The sequence below is a fragment of the Halichoeres trimaculatus genome, unplaced genomic scaffold, assembly GCF_033239565.1.
Source record: "Halichoeres trimaculatus isolate MK-OKI-2021-1 unplaced genomic scaffold, fHalTri1.1 fHalTri1_scaffold_1, whole genome shotgun sequence".
Classification (NCBI taxonomy): Eukaryota; Metazoa; Chordata; class Actinopteri; order Labriformes; family Labridae; genus Halichoeres; species Halichoeres trimaculatus.
In genome coordinates this window covers 22,324,674-22,343,299 of record NW_027437179.1, presented here as the reverse complement: position 1 = coordinate 22,343,299, position 18,626 = coordinate 22,324,674, and the positions used below count along the sequence as shown (strand labels likewise).

The 18,626-nt window shown below is 38.9% G+C and overlaps 1 long non-coding RNA gene across 1 annotated transcript in view; it reads left to right on the top strand.

The window, feature by feature from the left end:
- The first annotated feature begins 823 nt into the window (after window positions 1-823).
- LOC141797280 (uncharacterized) overlaps window positions 824-18,626 on the top strand; it is a 103,854-nt gene continuing 86,051 nt past the window's right edge. The window contains exon 1 of the long non-coding RNA XR_012599028.1: window positions 824-1,193. This is a non-coding gene — a long non-coding RNA (uncharacterized LOC141797280). The remainder of the gene's footprint in view (window positions 1,194-18,626) is intronic.

Genomic DNA, 18,626 nt, shown 5'->3' with positions numbered 1-18,626 from the left:
GTGTGTATATGACTGAATGCTTATCTGTGTAAGTGTGCAAGTATTACAACTCTGCAGAGTACAGCACACATTTTACTGGTTTCTGATGTTTCTGGAGGGGAGTTTTATTTCCTGGTGTGTACAGACTGGTTAAAAGCTTCAAACCTGTGACAGCAGCCAGCAGTGACTGACTGATATATACCAATGTGCCACAGTAAGAAGTCCATTAGCAACCAACTCAGTTTTAATCCATTAACTTTACTTCAGCTCACCAAAGCAAGCCCTGATGCCTTCATAATGAAGCATGTGTGTTAATTTTTGTTGAAGTTTGTTCCATTGAGTTTGACTTTGATGATTTTTTAAACACATGGTGCTGGCACTGTAACTGTGTGCCCATTATGAAACTTGCCATTAACATGTTGGGATCTTTTTACACCACTTTTTTAATTGTAACAAACTCGACAGACATTAAGTATAATTTCCAGTATTGGAAGCTTTCCGGATAAGTGGTGGTAAATTATTTGATTTCGAGTTCCTTAGTCTTTCACATTATGATGTACTTATTTGTGTCACAAAATTATCTTTTTCCCCCAGAGTTTATATTAATGACACGAAAGACAGACTCAGACTGAAAATGGTGCTACCCTGTCACCGCTGTGAAAATAAGCTCACTTATTGACTTAAAAACAGCAAAACCGCGGTATAAATTGTGTTTCGCAAGGCACTTACTTTGTGTTTGTCTTGACACCATTGACTGCAGTCTATGGTCCATATTTTGCATTCTATATACCCCAGAAAGGGTGAAACAGCGCCCTCTGGCAAACAAATGAGAGCATGTGCCAGCACCATGTCAAAATATCAGTCAGCAACCTTTGCGAAACTTACAAAAAGCAACCTTTGTGAAACTTTCCGGAGAAAGGAAAAGTGGTAAGAATTAGACGTGACTGCGGCTTTTTATTTATTTCTTTATACCCTAAAGATGTAAAAACCATCAAATAAATGGCCAGTGGCAGGCCAAACACCAAAAATGTATCGCGAAACAAACGACGCAAGAGCTAGCTTGATTTTTAAATTAGCTCATGATGCAAACGTCAGTCGTAAGAGAGCAGGAGGGACCTCCACAGAATAAACAAGTCAACGCATCGACTTCAGAGGAAAATTATGGATCATACTTTCATAAAGAACAATAAAATCGGAAGAATCGCATCAGAATGGTGAGTAAAAAGCCCACAATGTCTTTTTACATTTTGTCTAGGTGATTGTCTGTCTTGTGTGCTGGTAATTCAGACGTTAGACATGTAAGGCCTGCGCATTTTGTGTCTCGCGCTCAGTTACTTTTTCTCTGTGGTTGTCTGGTCGAGCCTCTACCGTTAAAGATAGTTGGAATCAACGGTAATTTGGGGTTAATCGATATTTTGTTTACCCGTTGATGGGAAATTTTGAGAGTGAACTTCCATGCATTTTTTTTTTTTTGCCATTTGCAGTGTATCAGCTCCATCCGTCATCGTGCTTTTAAACTGTGCAATTCAAGCCATGATCTGTTAATTACTCTGCTTTGTACCTTGTTTGCTTTGCTATTCTTCACACACCCAATGCATACAATATTGTGTGAAGGAAAATGTGTGGAATTGTGAGTGACTTTGGTCTGTGCATCTCTGAAACTGCAGCTTTAGTCGGGTGTTAGGCCTGCATAGGTTAGTAGCCAAAGTGATCCAGGAGAGGAAAATAAGTTAGCTGCCAACAGGGTCATGTACAGCCAGGCCTCATGAATGTGAAAGTGAAGGGTGGCCTCCGTGGTCTAATCCGACAGAAGAGCTCTTGAAGCTCAGACTGCTGAAAAGTTGCTGGTTGTGAAAGGAAGGTGTCAGAAAACATTGAGGATTAGAATATGTTGTGAATGAGGCTGTATAGATGCAGGCTGGTCAGGGTGTCCATGATGACCCTTGTGTATTGCTTAAAGTGCTAACAAGGAGCACATGATTTGATCTCAAAACACCTCATTTGTGGGATGTGCTGGATGAAGAAATACAACTTAAAAGACCTCAAACCAAAAACGAATTCCTTAAAAATTAGCATTGTTTGGATCAACTCATAAAGATGTTTCAATTCATGGCTGCTTTGGAGGCAGCATTTTGTTGGAACCCGCAACCCTGAACAGGATAAGCGGTTCAGAAAATGAATGAATGAATAAAAAGATTCAACCTTTAAAAAAAGTTTGATATATTTTGAGCATGATGCTTTTTTAAGCATCATGCTGTTATTGGTATTGTTAGCTCTTACTTGCCTCTAACTACTCTACTCTACTATCCCAGTGGCTGATAAAATCTAACTTATGGCATGAGAGAAAAAGTTTCAGTAAAGCATAAAAATAACATCACACAGAGTTGAATGACAGACTGAAGACTTATCTATGATGGAGCCATACGCTAAACAACTACTCACTCTCTTAAACCTAAGAGAGTTTTGTTTCTATTTACCAGTTTTCATCTTCGAAGTAGCAGAATTTTTGTTTTAGAATTTTTTTACAACTTTACTTTTTGCGTATGCTGTATTTGGTGTATAACTTTTAGTTCGTGCAAGCACGTGCAGGACTGCGTGTGTTTCCACTGCTCTCAGACTAAGCCATCATGACTCTCCCATCATCAGGGCCGACAGGTGTTATTACATTGAAATGAGAGCAGTGATGTATGCATCTGTAATGTGGACCTGTCCTCTTCTGCTTGATGGAAACTGACGCGTCTCATTATTGTGACGCGTCTGAGAAAAGAACAAAGTAGCAACACTTTGCTTGAAGTGCTGCTCAAAAGACATTATTAAGCGTCATGAGCACATTTCACAAAGACACTGACAGAAAATGACACATCACATTTTAAAAATCTTCTAAAATGCTAACAAATCTAATGTCAGCTCTATTTAGTGCCGATAAATGATGTTTCTTGTGCAATTTGTACTTGGGACGCAGGATGTGAGAGCAAAATGATGATGGCAAAATAATTATTTAGTTTTGATTTTGAAAACAGTGTCACCAGATGCTTATTTTAGCTGAAGCATTTCTAAACAAAAGAGACTAGTTAACACATACATTATTGATTTAATGATGGTACTTTACAACAGCCACATTAAAATAAAAAGTAAATCATCGACCACTTGATGAAAACATTTGCTCCAGCACCTCTGTTCAGAAAAATATCTTTGCTTTATCTGTTGCTGTTACCAGAGTCTGTTACCAATACAGAAAATCCCACCTTCAGACTTTTTGTCTTTGATATTACCTTGAGACATTTCTTTGTCAAGCAGTCAAAGCTTGCCCTGGTTACTGATTTGTATTGGGCTGCAACTAACAATTATTTTAAAGTTGACTAATCTATCAATTATTTTTTTGATAAGTCGATTAATCAGGGTTATTTTGTGTTTCAACCTAATTTGGCCTTTAAAATGTGCAGACCTTTATAATTCAACTTGTGTGTTGCATTTTCACTAAATTTACCCAGAGTTAGGTTCTCACCTCTGATTGGTCAGCCCTGTGTCATGTTTGTTTGTTTGTTTGTCTTTATTTCATTCATGATAACATACAAAAATATAAGTACTATACAAAACAAATAAATAAATCTCAAAATGAATGAAGTAGGTAACTGAGAAATGAAGTTGTTGGACAGACCCCTTATTAGTGACTTTGGGCTTATTTTCTAATGTTTATTTGCTTATTGGGGCTTGCTTTGCTCTCTGTATGATCCTGCCTGATTCTCTCCCAGCTCTCCGTGACAATGTGTTTAGTTTAGTTTCTCTACATGCGCTATTTCGCTCATGCGCACTCTGCCCCTCCTCCTCCCCGCTGAGTGTTACCGGTGCAGTGTGAGCTTGAGAGTTTTGACACTAGTTTGTGACTCAGATCCTGAAAAACTGTCGGTAACAGTGAGTGAAGGAGACTCTCTAAATCAGGTTATCAGACGCTAAACTCCGGGAGCTGTCAGGCTGCCCAAGCCGGAGATGCAGAGCCTCCGTCAGCGCACAGCGCTCTCTGGGAGTGGAGATTTTTCCTCATCAATATTCCTCACGTATGAACTTAGTGATCTTTTCCCATAAAAGTATCCAATAACACAGCACCTCATGCTGTGAACTGAAGTTACAAATGAGTATTACCCCCTGGTATTTGATTTCACCGTGTGACAACAACAATAAAAACAATAATGCGACGCGTCGACTATTAAAATTTGCGTCGATTAATTTTTATCCTCGACTAGTCGATTATGTCGACTAATCGTTGCAGCCCTAGATTTGTATAAGCCACAGTAATGTTTTGTGTTCTAATTTTTCTAATTAATAAAACTTTGTTTTCTTTTGCCCATAATTGTTTTTGTGTCACAAAGACCCAAGATCAAGCTTTCTATATCACTGACTCTAATATGACTGCTGTGCCACTGTGATCACACACAATGGGCTGTGATATAAATAAAAGACAAAGATACCAACACCTTTGATACATAAAGTGAGGAAAAATGATAGAATAGAAATCAAAACAAATTAAATACTGACTCAAAACATCTTTATTTAACTTTTTCACTGGTAGCACTGGTGCGACCAACTTTCTCAGTTGGTCATACCAACACATGATTTGGTCGCACCCTTTTTTGGGGGTGGGGGTGGGGGCAGGGGTAGAAGAACTCTATTTATGATACTTTCTAAATATTTTACTGTAAATATGAATTTTGTCTTCAACAAACAGTGGCTGATAAAACAGGTTATTTCTTATACAACTTCAAAGGAAGACAACAAAAATATATGCTTTTTCAATTAAAGCAAAGAATAACAACAGATATACATGTATTTATATGTCAGGGTTATTATAGTTAACAAAAGCATTTTCGTTAAAATAAAGAAGGAGGCTTTACCTAAAATGATAACTAACTCAAATTGTAAATGTGAGATGTGAAACTTACAAAATTTAAAGTAAAATTACAGAGAAAATGTCTTTCGTTTTTTCTTTGTCACTCTATCTCATACATAAACTCATCATTTTAAACAGACCAACTGATCAGGGTGCTGGCTGCCTGCCAACACTCCTGATTTGGGAGGGAGCCTCCCACTTCTTAACCCTTTCTCCCGTTTGTCTCCAGACTTGTGATTTCTCCCTGTCATCCCCAAATGTTAAACATGGTCCTGTGATCTATAAAATTTCTTTTTTAAGTCTTGATTTGATTTGATTTTTATTTGTCTCAAACAAGCACATAAAAACAAACAATATTTGTAATAGGAAAAAAAAAAATTAGCACACAATGGTAAAGTGTGAGTTCGAGAAGGGGCTGAAGGAAGCAAAGCTTATCAAGTTCAGCCCCCCCCCCCCACGCTGTCATATAATTTCATAATTCACATAATCTTAGTTTAATAAAACAAACAACTTTAATGTAAATAGAACCTTAGTTAAAAGCATGTTGACTGACTCAATTATTTGAAAAAATAAAAAAGATTATAAAGTTAGCTGTCCAGTTCTTTATAGCAGAACAAGAGTTTTTTTGTAGTTACTTTTAAATTGTTTTAAGTTAATGCACATTCTTAAGTTCTCTTCTAGTTCATTCCACAATTTTACACCACTAAAAGAGATACACATACTTTTCAGTGTTGAATGGATGGTTGGTTGTTTAAATTTAAAATTCCCTCTTAAATTGTATGCTGCCTCTCTGACCATGAACCTTGAGTCAAATCAAGTCTTGCGCTTGTGCCTTATATCTACAAAATCATAAAACATCCACCACTCCCTTGTAGTTGGTTAGATCAAAAGAAGCTGCGTGAGACCTTCACTGACTGTGGTAATGGAGACGCACAGAGACAGGTGACTGTGTAGCGCTCGCTGATGATGTTATAAACAGACACTTCATGCTGACGTAGGAAGGCCATGCATATGTCGTGTTGTGACATGATGACTTATGTACCAGAGGCAAACATGCTTCAGTCCGGTTCATATTGGAGTAGTGTGACTACAGGGGAATGGTGTGTGGGGGGACCCATCGTGCGTGGGTACCACACGCTACAGGTTGCCAGTGTGACTGTGGCCGTAATCAAAATGCACTGTTACTATACTGAACAGTAAACACTCCTGAGCATAAAGCCAGACTCATCACTCCCTGAACACCTGCTCTGTAAAATCATTCCAAGTTGATATTTGACCATCACATGATTTACACCCATGGTTTCTTGCTGTAAATCTTCAACATCTGAATAAGGGATGGGTACAGAATTAGGTATGTTTATAGGTACCGCCCGAATTCTGTCAAAAGTTCACATAAAATCAAAAGGTACCATGCTGAAGTACCCAAATGCATCCTTGTGACTGGGAGGGAGTGGAAGAATAGGTGATTTTTCATGCTGAACATGAACACAACATTACAAAGTTATATATTTCAGGATAATTTTGTTAAATTGAAAAGAAAAACATTTTATTATTTAACAAATTAATATTTTTTTGCGACATAAACACAAAAAAGTACTGGCAATTGGTACCGTTGAGTACCAATTGCCAGGTACTGGGCATTGGTACCGTAACGTTACAAATGTTAAAGGTACCCATCCCTAATCTGAATCCTTTAAAAGAATCTTATTGTCCTTAAAAATACACTCAAAGTTGTGAAAGGATAGTACCTTGACTCCCTTGCACCTCTGTGATAAGGTTACAACTCCCCAAATTGAGGGAACCTGCAGATAGAAGATTCATTTTTGCCTGTCTCTGTACACGCTGGCCAATTTCTTCTTGTAAATCTTAGCTCTTACCTCCGCCAAGGAGGTTATGTTTTTGAGAGATTTTGTCTGTTTGTCTCTGAAAAACATAACCCAAAAGGTAAAAAATGGATCTTGATGAAATTTTTTTAGGAAATGTTCAAAATGAGATGAGGAAGAAGTGATTCAATTTTGGAGGTGATCCGGATCACCGTCTAGATCCTGGATTTTTTTAAAGAATTCTTTATTATTGTGAGATAGGGCCGTTATCACTATGTGTATATAACTCCACGATAAATGAAATATGTACTAGGTTATCATAATTTTTAACACTGTGATGTAACAGGTTATCGCAGTGTTTTTTCACAGGTTTTTAGGAGACTGTGGTGGCAGAGTCGCTGACCCTTGGCGGTTTTAATGTGTGTGTACGTTTTTAAGCGCGATGTATCGCCCTTACAGTAAGTGCAGTTTGGGACCATGGACATGAACGTACGCTGATAAATAAGAACTTACAAAGGCATATCAGAAATATTTTAAATTTGATTCAGAAACAAAACCAAAAACTCACTTACTCACAATATTTTGAAAAATTTACTGAACAGCATTTCAACAACAGGTTATTTACACTATTTCCATGATCTGTGATCCGTTATCAGGCTACTGAGACTGTAGCCTACCGTTATTCTCTCACCTGAGTTAACAAGGGGTGTGTTTGAAGCTGATGAGAGAAAAGAGAGCAAGAGGATGTGAGTAGGTGAAAGGGAAGCAAAGTGGAAACCCTTTATGTTGTTTTAACATCTTAAAAAAATATTTTTGGGGGATAAAGGGTCAGATTACGATTCTTCTTCTCTCTGCTCCCTTATCTGGATTTAGGAGTGTTGTGTTTTCATTCTGTTTTTTTTCTACAGTGACTGCTGAAAATTGTCTAAATAAATAAAGATTCCTAAATTTGCTGCGGCCCACTTCATCACAAAATGTAGCCTAAATCATTAGAGATCATTTTCTGACTGATATTTCCTGATATTGCTGTGTATCTGGCTTTGAGAGGAATTCAGCTTCTTCCATGCTCTCTCCGTATGTTGTGTTCACCATCTTACGCTGATGTCACTATAAAAATCCCACAGCGCACATGGCTACTTAATATGCACGTACTGATTTGCATTGACCATATATGGTTATGTTCGGGCGTGCTGAAGGCGGGAAACGAGGTGTGTTCACGTCACCACATTTACCCTGTTCTCGGCGCGGTGTGATTTATCACGGGGAATAGCATGCAGCCGTGTGTACGCAGAGTTTGATAGATCTGATGGTCGTTTGCACGTTTTGCCTTTTCGTCGTAAGTGAAACTTAAGAGGACTTTTACACGCTGTAAAAAATGAGGCCCCAGGAGAGGAGACTATGAAATAATGAGCCGTGTCAGCTCGTTGGTATTGTGACGGGTGATTGTACTGTGTGCCTGCACTAACTCTGAATGTGCGGTTATAATGAAACAGTGTGGTCGCTCTCGTCAATGAAACTCTGGAACCGAGATGTGCGCTGTGCAGCCGTTCCTCTTCCCGAGCAGGGGGGCAGACAGCGCAGTGAGATACTGTGGCCATGGCTGCAGTTAGCATGAGCGCTAATGCCCAAAAAAGACGTTGCATGTACCTCAGAGTCAGACGCCCCGCTCCAGTGTCTCTGGAATCTGTTTTGCGTCAAACGTATCAGGTAAAGAGCGACGTGTATGAGCGTGACCAGTGCGCGCGCACTCTTGTTCTTGCTTGTTTACGTGCGGTAGGAAATTACAGCTGTGCAATGATCTGACTGAGTGACGAATCATATTTTTTTCTCCATATGAGACTGTGGTGGGGCCAAATGAGACTGTGGTGGGCCGCCACAGTCTCATTAATTAATGGGAAACACTGTATCGTACAAACCTTCAACTAACACCAAATTGTAGCAGACAGTCTGCTGAAAGGGAGTATAACATTACAGTAGGACTAAAGTGTTGCGTGACAATCACGATATGCTTGGCAGAGGTCTGTGCTCTCTGAGGGCTTTTCTAGTTATTATTGTTTTTCTATTATTTGTGAAAACAACAGTACTCCTCCTTCAATAGATCCAAGGATAGATCAACTGGAAAAATTATGAACCTTGCTCTACAGCAGTGTTTCTTAAACTTTTATGGTTGAGCCCCTGTTGGAGGAAGAAATACGCTGCCTTACAGGAACCAGCGACTGTGTTCACCCCCTGAGTGTAAATTAAGTTGAATGCATCTCCTATGTCAGACTAAAGCTAACTCTAATCTGAACTTAAAAACTCTGTATCAGACACTAAGGGGTGACTACGTGTAGAGGCTACCATATATTACACAGTCTGTGTAACACTCAGATGAGCTTACAGCTCGTGAAAGTGTCCCAAAGACTGAGGGAACCTCAAAATTTTTTTTATCTGGGTTCAGATTCAACTATTTCTTTAAAGCCAAGCCTAAATTACTATGGATGAAAAAATTGTCTAACTTTGATGGCAGTTTGATTTAACATTGAAGCGTGTGTGATTTACAAACTTGGGGGTACTCTTTGGTCTTGTGGTACATTCAGTTCGATTGGTAACAGATAATGTGACAGGTTTATTTACAGAGTAGAAAGTCTGTCAACTTGGCTTTCCTCACCTGCCAATTAGTTTCCTTTCTCCAGCATCTCATCCAAAGGTGTTGAAATAATAAGATGTAGCTCACTGAAGTTGTGACTGCCAGGTTTTCTGAAATTTGAACATTTAGAACAGTCACAAAAGTTGGTGCTGGTGTGAGTGCTCTCTGGTTTGTGACCTTTCCTATCCACCTCTCTTTAAATGCTGTCCATAGAGATGTGTTCTCGCTCTTTGTACCCGTCCATCTCCTCTACTCCCATGATACAAACACATCAAGCTGCTTTCATTTTGGAACAAGGCCACCTGAATAACCCTGCAAAGAGGTGGATGCCAGCTTGCCTCATCCTTTTCTGCCAGGAATTAAGAGCTGAGCCTGCAAGTTAGCCCAGTCAGCTCTTTATCCAAACCTCCCCAGGGATTTCAGAAAATGAAAAAGCTGATTGAAATCAATTGATTGAACATTTCAGTGTGTCACTCACACTGCTGAGCTGATCGTGTCAGTATTTCACTCAGAGGAAATTATAAAATTATAACTGAGCAAGTGTTACAAACACTCCACTAAGAAACATACTCAAACAGTGTTAAATGTGGCCTGAGCGTTGTTGCTCTGTAGTCATTTATGTTCACCCTGCTGTCATGTACCACATTGTAATCAGATTCACAGCAGGCTGGGCACTCAGGCTTCACTAATCATATGCTCTATAATGATCACTCCTTAAACCACTAGTTTCATGCACTTACTTTACCATCACAGCACCAGGCCTGTGGACTAGGGGCATGCGATATGACGATCTTAGATCATGAAGGATTGGAATGTGATGGCGATCTGCCAAAGCACAGAGATTGTAGAACTGGCTGTCGTGCACATTCTATCCCTCACAGTGCTATCCGTGCCATACGGCTGCGTGCCCATGCTCAGCCACATCCACAGTTTTTTTTCACTGCTGAGTCACACCATTTGCTAATCTGCTTTGTGGCAGCACTACAGACACACCAATGAACCAATCAGGGCAAGCAGTAGGCGCTAGGGCTGGGCGATATGGCCTAAAAATAAAATCTCTGATTTTTTCACAGAAAAAAAAGGTTTTCGATTTTTTGACTATTTTTTTTTTCATTTTAAAGAAAACAATAAGTACAAATGACAGAGATAACTCAAAACCAGTTTGTTTTAATTTTGTCAAAATCTTAACAAAGTAACCTCTATTTGACTCTTGGAATTGAATTTTCAGCTTTTCTTCTGTTTCAGTAACTTCACTTTGTGGTTTTAAAGGAGGCAGACTTATTTACATTCACATTGAAAGCTGCACCATTTTGTACATTTTGAATTTAAAAATACGGCTACAAAAAGCATGTACAGTACTGTTTCAGTGCACTACAGCACTATTCAGATATATTCTACTTTTAAATGATTAAAAAAACACTTTGTTTCTGTCTAGTTTTATTTTTTTTTAAGGCTGTAGCCTGTTTATCCTTTAATTCTAATACAAACAAATAAGTAAAAATAAATGCTATTTATTCAAGTGTAGACTCATAAAATTTATGCCTCCCTGCATAAGTCAGAGCCCTGGTCGGGGCACCCCAGTCTAAAAAGTCTGGTCCGCCCCTGCTTGACAGATTGTACCTCGATGCTGGTTCGTTATGTTGCTCTGCTCGTCAGTGGATGGATTTATGCTGAATGGAGGATTTAGTTGGTGGAACAGAGGGAGTTGCAGGGAAATACAGAACTCAGCTTTCCTCAGGTAAAAGTTTAACAACTTCTCAGTCATGTCTGTCCGAGCAGCGCGCCGCTCTGTTCGATCGCCCCTTCGTCATCCCGTCTTCCACCCCGCAGTCTACTTTTACAAATCATGATCCATCCAAATCACCATAAGAGGGGATTTTCTTCGGTACAGTGAGGTAGTTCTGAGAAAAACGAATGTATATTTCTTTACTGTCTAAATCTCAAAATGATCAGAGTATTAACTTCGAAGAGCAGCAGGTTTTATGCGCGTCAATCACATCATCAATAATCTGCAGGTGAACGTAAAGGGTCCCGGCTTTGTAAATGTTTCAGTCAATGATCTAAACAAACTTCTAAAAAGTGACAGATAGAAAACACAGGATTGGAGGAAAGGGATTGGAACGTTCACTGACGAGAGATCTAGTTGATATCAACCTCTTAGGGCTGTTGATACGGGCTATAAGGAACACGTGTCCGTCAAGGTGCTGGGTGTCAAAGACGCACAAGAACATTTTTATGACATTTAGGTTTCTGTTGTTTTGTTAGTGAACTGTTAAATCATGCTGCACACACATGAAGTCAGCACTTGCCACAATATAAAAGGTGCGCAATAGCGTGGAGAAAAAAATCAAATTTTTCATTTTTTAAATGTTTTAAATTTCCACAAGGAAAAATTCGAATTAATCAATATAATGGATATATCGCCCAGGCCTACCTTTTACCCATCTGAAAAGACAGCACCCGAAATGGTATGCCAAAAGTCGAAAGGCGAGGAGATCAGCAGCCACACAGCCAAAAAAAACTGCTTTGATACAGGTATTTGATAAGGGCACTCTACATGAAAAAACAAGTAAGCACTGCAAAGATGTGACTGAAGCAGTAACGTTTTACCTTGCTAAGAATATGGCTCCTATGAGATGACTGTTTTATTTGACTTTTCACAGTGACCAAACATGTTTTGCACTGATTTTTTTTTGGTGAAGCTTGGCTCGACTTTCTCTCACTTACAGGCACTTGGAGAACAGTATGGGACCAAGAGTGGCGCGAGTTAGCTTTCTGCAGAGCAGGTATTTGTCAGATGCCCGTGGTTAGCTTGTGCTAACATGTCAAGTCAGGAGCGCATCTCTCCAGTCTCTCCCACATAGAAACACGATGCTACAGGTGGTTGCTGGGCTAGTGAGCATGTTCATGTAGCTTTGGTCGGAGGCAGTGAGTATGCCTCTGGCACTGATCCAAGGAGGGGGAGCCCAGTTTGTTTGGATGTTGTTTAATAACAAGTGACAAAAATTCCTGCAGACCCTACCTTTAAAGTGTAAAAGAGTAATGTTGATTATAAAGTGCATCGCTGAATAAGAATCATTGAGCCAGTGTACAGTTAAATATCTGATAAGTAAAACAATAATTTTTAATAAGCAATGATTTGTTGACCATAGGAATGGACAGGCGTTAGGACCAAAAAGTGGCCAAATTGTATTTAACTGGAAAACTGAGGACAACAGGAGCTCTAGAAGGTTGTAATTGGTTATTTTCTCATTTTGATGGCACTATAATTTCCGGACAATCTTAAAAATCAAATAGCCAGGTTCATTGCTATCACTGGTCTGAAGACAGCTGCCAAGCTGCCTCTCCATGTCTACCCACATGATTGAGTCCAAAGAAACAGAAACTTTATCTGAACCCACTGATTTGATTTTTTGATTGGCAGAAAATTATCTCTTTATCTTGAGGATATGCTTTGTTTCCTGAGATAAGATAATGAAATAAGTTATCCCATCATTTAAAAAAAAAACAAGATTTGCTTGTTTTTAAAAAAGATGTTTTTTTTTGAGGTAATGAAAAAAACATGTAGAAAACCCAAGAAAACCACTGAAATTAACTTATCTAAAAAAAATGAAACAAGTAAATAAAATGGATCACATATAGTTTCTTTGATTACCTTTTTGGGCTTCCGTACAGGAGCACTCATTGTTTTCTAATCATTCTCAGGGTTAGGGTTAGGGTTAGAATTAAAACATAAAATAATTTGATTTGATTTCAAACTGTAGTTTTTTTATTTTTATTTTTTTAAATATATATTTTTTCTTTTTTTCTTTATAAGAATAAAACAGCAAGAACAGAGCTCAAGCGTCATTCACACAGGTTAAGACAGGTACATTAGTGATCATAGATACAGCAGTAGGCACATTACAACAAGAATTAATAAAAAACAAATGAAGAAAGGCTGGACAAAGGTTGCTTTTATGAGTGAGGTAACAGGCTTCATTACATTTAGGGAAGCTCATCAGAATGGATGAAGAGAGCAGAGGTCCACTGAGTTTTAAATACACCGTTCAGAGCTGATAAAAACTGCCCAGTGAGGAGTGCAATAAACAAGAGATATATTCATTCAGGATGTTGTCAAAACCGTATTTGGACCCAAATATGTTGAGTAGGGATGCACGATATTGGATTTTTGCCGATATCTGATGTGCCGATATATCGAAACCCCTTTTGGGCGATACCGATACCGATAATCACAAGTTTGTTTGTTTTTTTTCACTGTAAAGAAAGCTAAGTCTATCCTGTACTGGAATTAATATGTTACTCTAATTGTGACGGTCTTATTTGTTTAAGAAACACTTATAAAACAAGACAAAAAACATTTGATTTTACCATAAATAAGACATGTATTGTTTTTTCAAACTCAAGACATTCAGTATTGAAATACAGAACAATAATTTCTTTAGATCACGTGAACTTTAAACGTACAATGCATTTTTAAACATAACCAAGTTGCATTTGATTATTTTAGAGCGATTGTAACAACCTGGTGACAGACACAGAGCTCTGCAGTGCAAGTAATTGAAGTGCTACATTTTATTTAAGGAGCTTATTTTTCAGATGGAAAATAATAATAATTCCAACTGAATAGCACCTTATCGGCTGTGCCTATCGACAGAAATTTTCATATATGCCGATACCAATAAACGTGTTTTTAAGCTTTTATCAGCCGATACCGATATTGTGCCGATAATATCGTGCATCCCTAATGTTGAGTGACCAAAGAGATACTTTTTAGCAAGTTTGAAAGATGGAAAGGGGGAATTAGGATTTTCTTTTTGCTGTGAGTAGTCACAGATGTTACCAGCTAACATAAATTATTTGATCCTTTTCTCGTAAATGTGCTAATCAACAACTTGGCCTCTGTTTCTTGAAAGCCTAAAAATATTCCATTCATTTTGTTGATGTCAGACTGTCGAGTGTTGACACTGAATCTTGAAAACTATTTAATAGGAAGGATACATTAATTCCACAGTTTTCAACATTTTTCTTATGGTTTTTATATAATATCTGAAATTCTCTCAGTGCTCTTCATATCTGTTATTCAGTATCAAAGTCAAGTTGTTTTATTCATGCACAAAGTTTCTTCCAGTTATAAACTGAATGAGTAGTTTAGACAGAGTCAATAACAGTAAGTCCTGGTTAACTGCAGTAACATTTGAAATTCTTCCGGGGTCTATAGGGTTAAGTAAACATCTCGAGCAACACTCAGAGTAAATTTTTCCTGTTGTGTTTAGGCCTTCAGACGGGTTGTACTTTGTGGACGTGCTGCTATTTCCCTCAGACATAGCTTGGGTGAGTTGTATGAAAGGACAGCTCAAGTGTATTAGCGAATCAAGTACACACATTTTATTACCCTTCATCCCTTTATCTGTGGATGTGAAAGGGTCTATTCACTCGGCTGGGCTTATGCAGTGCACGAACAAGCAGCCAGTCCCGCGTGTGCTGCCTGAGTTTGTCCGTGTTCGCTCCAACAATTGAGAGGGACAAAGGTGAACCAACTGATTTGTTGCAGTCGCTAAAATAATAGAGCAATTTCTTTCCTTAATGCTCATGGTCTGTGTTCACACACACACACACACACACACACACACACACACACACACACATACACACACACACACACGACCAGGTCTGCTGAGAACAGGCTGTTCGCTCAAATCGTCCTCAAACAATGAAGTGCTGAACAGATCACATCAATCTCTCTCAAGAGAAATATTAGTTTCCCCCACCTTCCTTCCACCCCCACCCACACATACTGGAGGAGGCCGGGACTGGGCATGTGTTTTTCTGACCGCGCTTGTGTGTGTATATGGGATCTGTGAATGTTTATGACAGTGTGTTGGAAATAGGATACATTTTCAGCTTGTCTCGAATCTACCGCCAAGTCCCCTGAGATTTACACAACTGGCGAAAAATTGTCTGAGAGGTTTGACTGCCATGACCAAACAGAGGAGACATAAAACAAAATCTGACCGGCAGCCAACTGGACATCAAGCTCACCTTCCCTTTTTTTTGGATTGAGAATAAGCTTAAGTGGTCCTTTGTCCCTGCAGTGTAAAAATAGATGGTGTGTAGGGTTTAATGATACAATAAACAGTTAACAGTTTTTTTAACTAGTTAAAAAAACAAAGTTCAATATTTTCAGCATCCCTTAAAGTTCAGGTGAGGGAACACGGCACATGATGCACACACGAGGAAAGAGAGAGCATCTATAAACACAAATTCATTGATAGACAAGTCATTGATTGATAAAATGTCTGACTAAAGAGATGAATTCCACGACCAATGTTTACTTTACATCTTTTGAAATGATCAGTGCTTTATTCAGAGGTAAAACATGACCCTAAAAACTACCAGTTTTTGCTACTTTTTTTTAAGGCTGGTATTGATTTAAAAGGGATGGTCCTATTCTGAGATAAGGCATAGTTACAGTAGTAATATGGCAAGTTTGCATCTCCAGTTTGCAAAACATTGGATAAAGGGTTTTGGATGACTGAAAATATCCGCTGCCTTTTGCTGTTTTGTGTCATTGTCCTGGTCCCATTTAATACGTTTCACTCTCAGCACTTGCAAAATCAGATTCAATGTTGCATGAAAAACATTAAGAATAATGATGCGAGGATTATCAAAAAGCTAATTTTTCCTTTTGAGCAATTTCATTGGCTTTCATTGCACCCTTACACCCAACAGCGCAACCTTTACCTGCTGTTGCCATGTCTGTGCTAAGGACAGTAATCCCTGTACTCCATCACTTGAATTACCCAATCAACAAGTACTCAAGTTCCTGTAGATAAAAGATGGTTCTGCACTTGTTGTGCTTCTGCTGTCGGTCTAATATGTTCCCAGAGAGTTAGCATTGCTGCCATAAAACGGTTGTTTCTGCTGAAATTTGGCTCAGTGTGCACTTAAGCTGAAGCCGAGGCCAGAGAAGTCAACATTTGTATCCTTTGTAATTACTTTCCTATCCAGTATTTTTAATTGGTGAAAACAAAGAGCTGGGTCACACGCGGCGCTGTATGAGCTCAAGTTTTGTTGCCAAAAGCAGCGCTTTCACAGGTGTGTGAGTGACAAAATGTTACTCAGATAACGGCGAGGACTGGAGTACTCTAACCCATCTGTAGTCTGTACCTTTTTTCAGATTTGTGAAAGACCTTGATTGAGACATAGCTCTAAAAAGGCAAAAGCAGATAGCGCCCTCTGCTATTCAAAAATGATATTACAATTTTTTTTTCATCTCTGCATTTTGATTACTCCGTTATGTCTTCTGATTTTGAGCTGTCCTGTAAAGTACAGCTACATCCCAAATCCTCCAGCTGTTGAAGCCCAGTAGTTTATGTTATTGCCTGGTTTAATTGCAGCTATTATGAAAAAATGAACTTAACTTTAAAGTACAACATGCACTTTCTCTGTTAAATCCTGTTTCAATAGGCAGGGTGTTACATGAGAAGTTTTCAATATCAGAATTGGAAATTAGTTTTGAAATTCTGAAAGCAAGGTGAAGGCAGACTGGCTGATAAGGCAGGTGGGTTTATAAAAAGGTTTTAAAAAAGTTTCCCTATTTCATGCAGTTTCTCTCCCCATCTCTTTCTCCCAGCCCCCCCGCTAATCTCTTCATATTAGCTCTCAGGAAGGGAAAGCTCCGTCAGTGTGCTCTGGCTGTTTTAATATCTGTCAGCTTCATCCTGTGCTCCATCCCTCTGCTTCCTCCTCTCTTATTTTGGTTCTCCGTTACCTCCCGTCTTCATATTTCACTCCTTTGTTTGACTCCTCTGTCCCCGTCTCCGTTCACTTCATCAGTCCTCGTCAGTAAGCGGCAGCGGACAAGTCTATGTGCGAATGTGTGTGTGTGCTCATTTAGAGACGGATGATAAGGTCTACTCCATTTGGTGTGTTGTCTTGGCATTCCTCTTTTCACCCAGAACTTTTTGTCACAGAAACTCAGGATTCTCGACAGCTCGTATAAACACACTGATTACAGCTAGAGCTATGGGACCAGTGTGTGTGTGACAGCTTGTGTGCATCTATATGTGTGCTTATGTGTGCGTGTGTGTGACTAATGCCTGGCGTGCACCTGTGTTCCAGGGTTACCCTTGAAGCAACATATTTCTGCAGGCTATCAATTCAATTGCATATGTTTCAAAACATCTGATGTGCAGGGGTGCTTTTTTTCCCCAAGTTAAATTCTAAGAATGTCTAATTAACTTCGAGACCACATAAAACGCACGCAGCAGTGTGAAACCTTTTGATATCTATTACTGTTAAAACTGAATTGAAGCTGTGCCCTTGGAACATGGAGGGGTTGGCAGCTACTGAAACATTTTTTCAACTATTGAATCATACAGAAAGCAAGTCTATGTCTGTGTTATTCAGAGGATGTCATCCTTACTATGGATGCGTTTGGCCTCTTAATTCTTATGGAAATGCATTTCGCAATGGGCCATTCAGTGTGCACTTTGGTCATGCTGTTTGGTTTTGTTATTTTTTTTGCAAATGGTAATCCAGTATTCAAAGTGGCATTGGAATCCTGGTTTTATTGATTTGCCATAAATTTGCCTGTTGCATTTCCATCTAAATACACGGGCATAATTTATTTTACAATAAATGAGTAAAAGAAAAATGATGCTGAGTTTATAGCTGTGTAGTTTGACTTTCAATTTTCCCTAAAATAACCTGGAACTTCGTGGCTTCAGAACGGAACAGAAGACAGAACTTCTGAATTGATGAGGACTCGAGGACTGGAGCAGGTAATTAAACATTAACCACTGTCCCTTCCAAGACGAAGAACCCTGATAGGGTTTTTTTTATGGCGGTCCAATTTTGGGAACACACACCTCTAAGATATTGTCACTCAGAAGTCAGAAAAAATACAGACCTTTGTTTTTTATTAGACACTTTACAAATACAGTTTTTGAATGTGCAGTTTTTTAAAAACAGGAATGTTATTTGTAGGATTTGCTTATCGGACTGTTCTCTTCATTCAGTCATATTCAGATTTTATTTTTAAAGCTTTCAATATGGTTTTGTTAAGTTGAAGATACTAGTCAAATATTATGGGTCATATAAAGTAAGAGGGGGTTTAAACAGTTGTTCAAATACTCTTTGTTTCAGTGCTTTGTCTGAGAGTAGGGTGTATTTGTGAAAGAGATCACACTCTCATAGATAATGTGAAACTCTTTTTCCTCTCCAACTGACTGACAAACAGGACACTGGGCACATGGAGGACTACTCCCATCAGAGCACCCCCTTCTTAAAAGCTCAAAGGCCATTG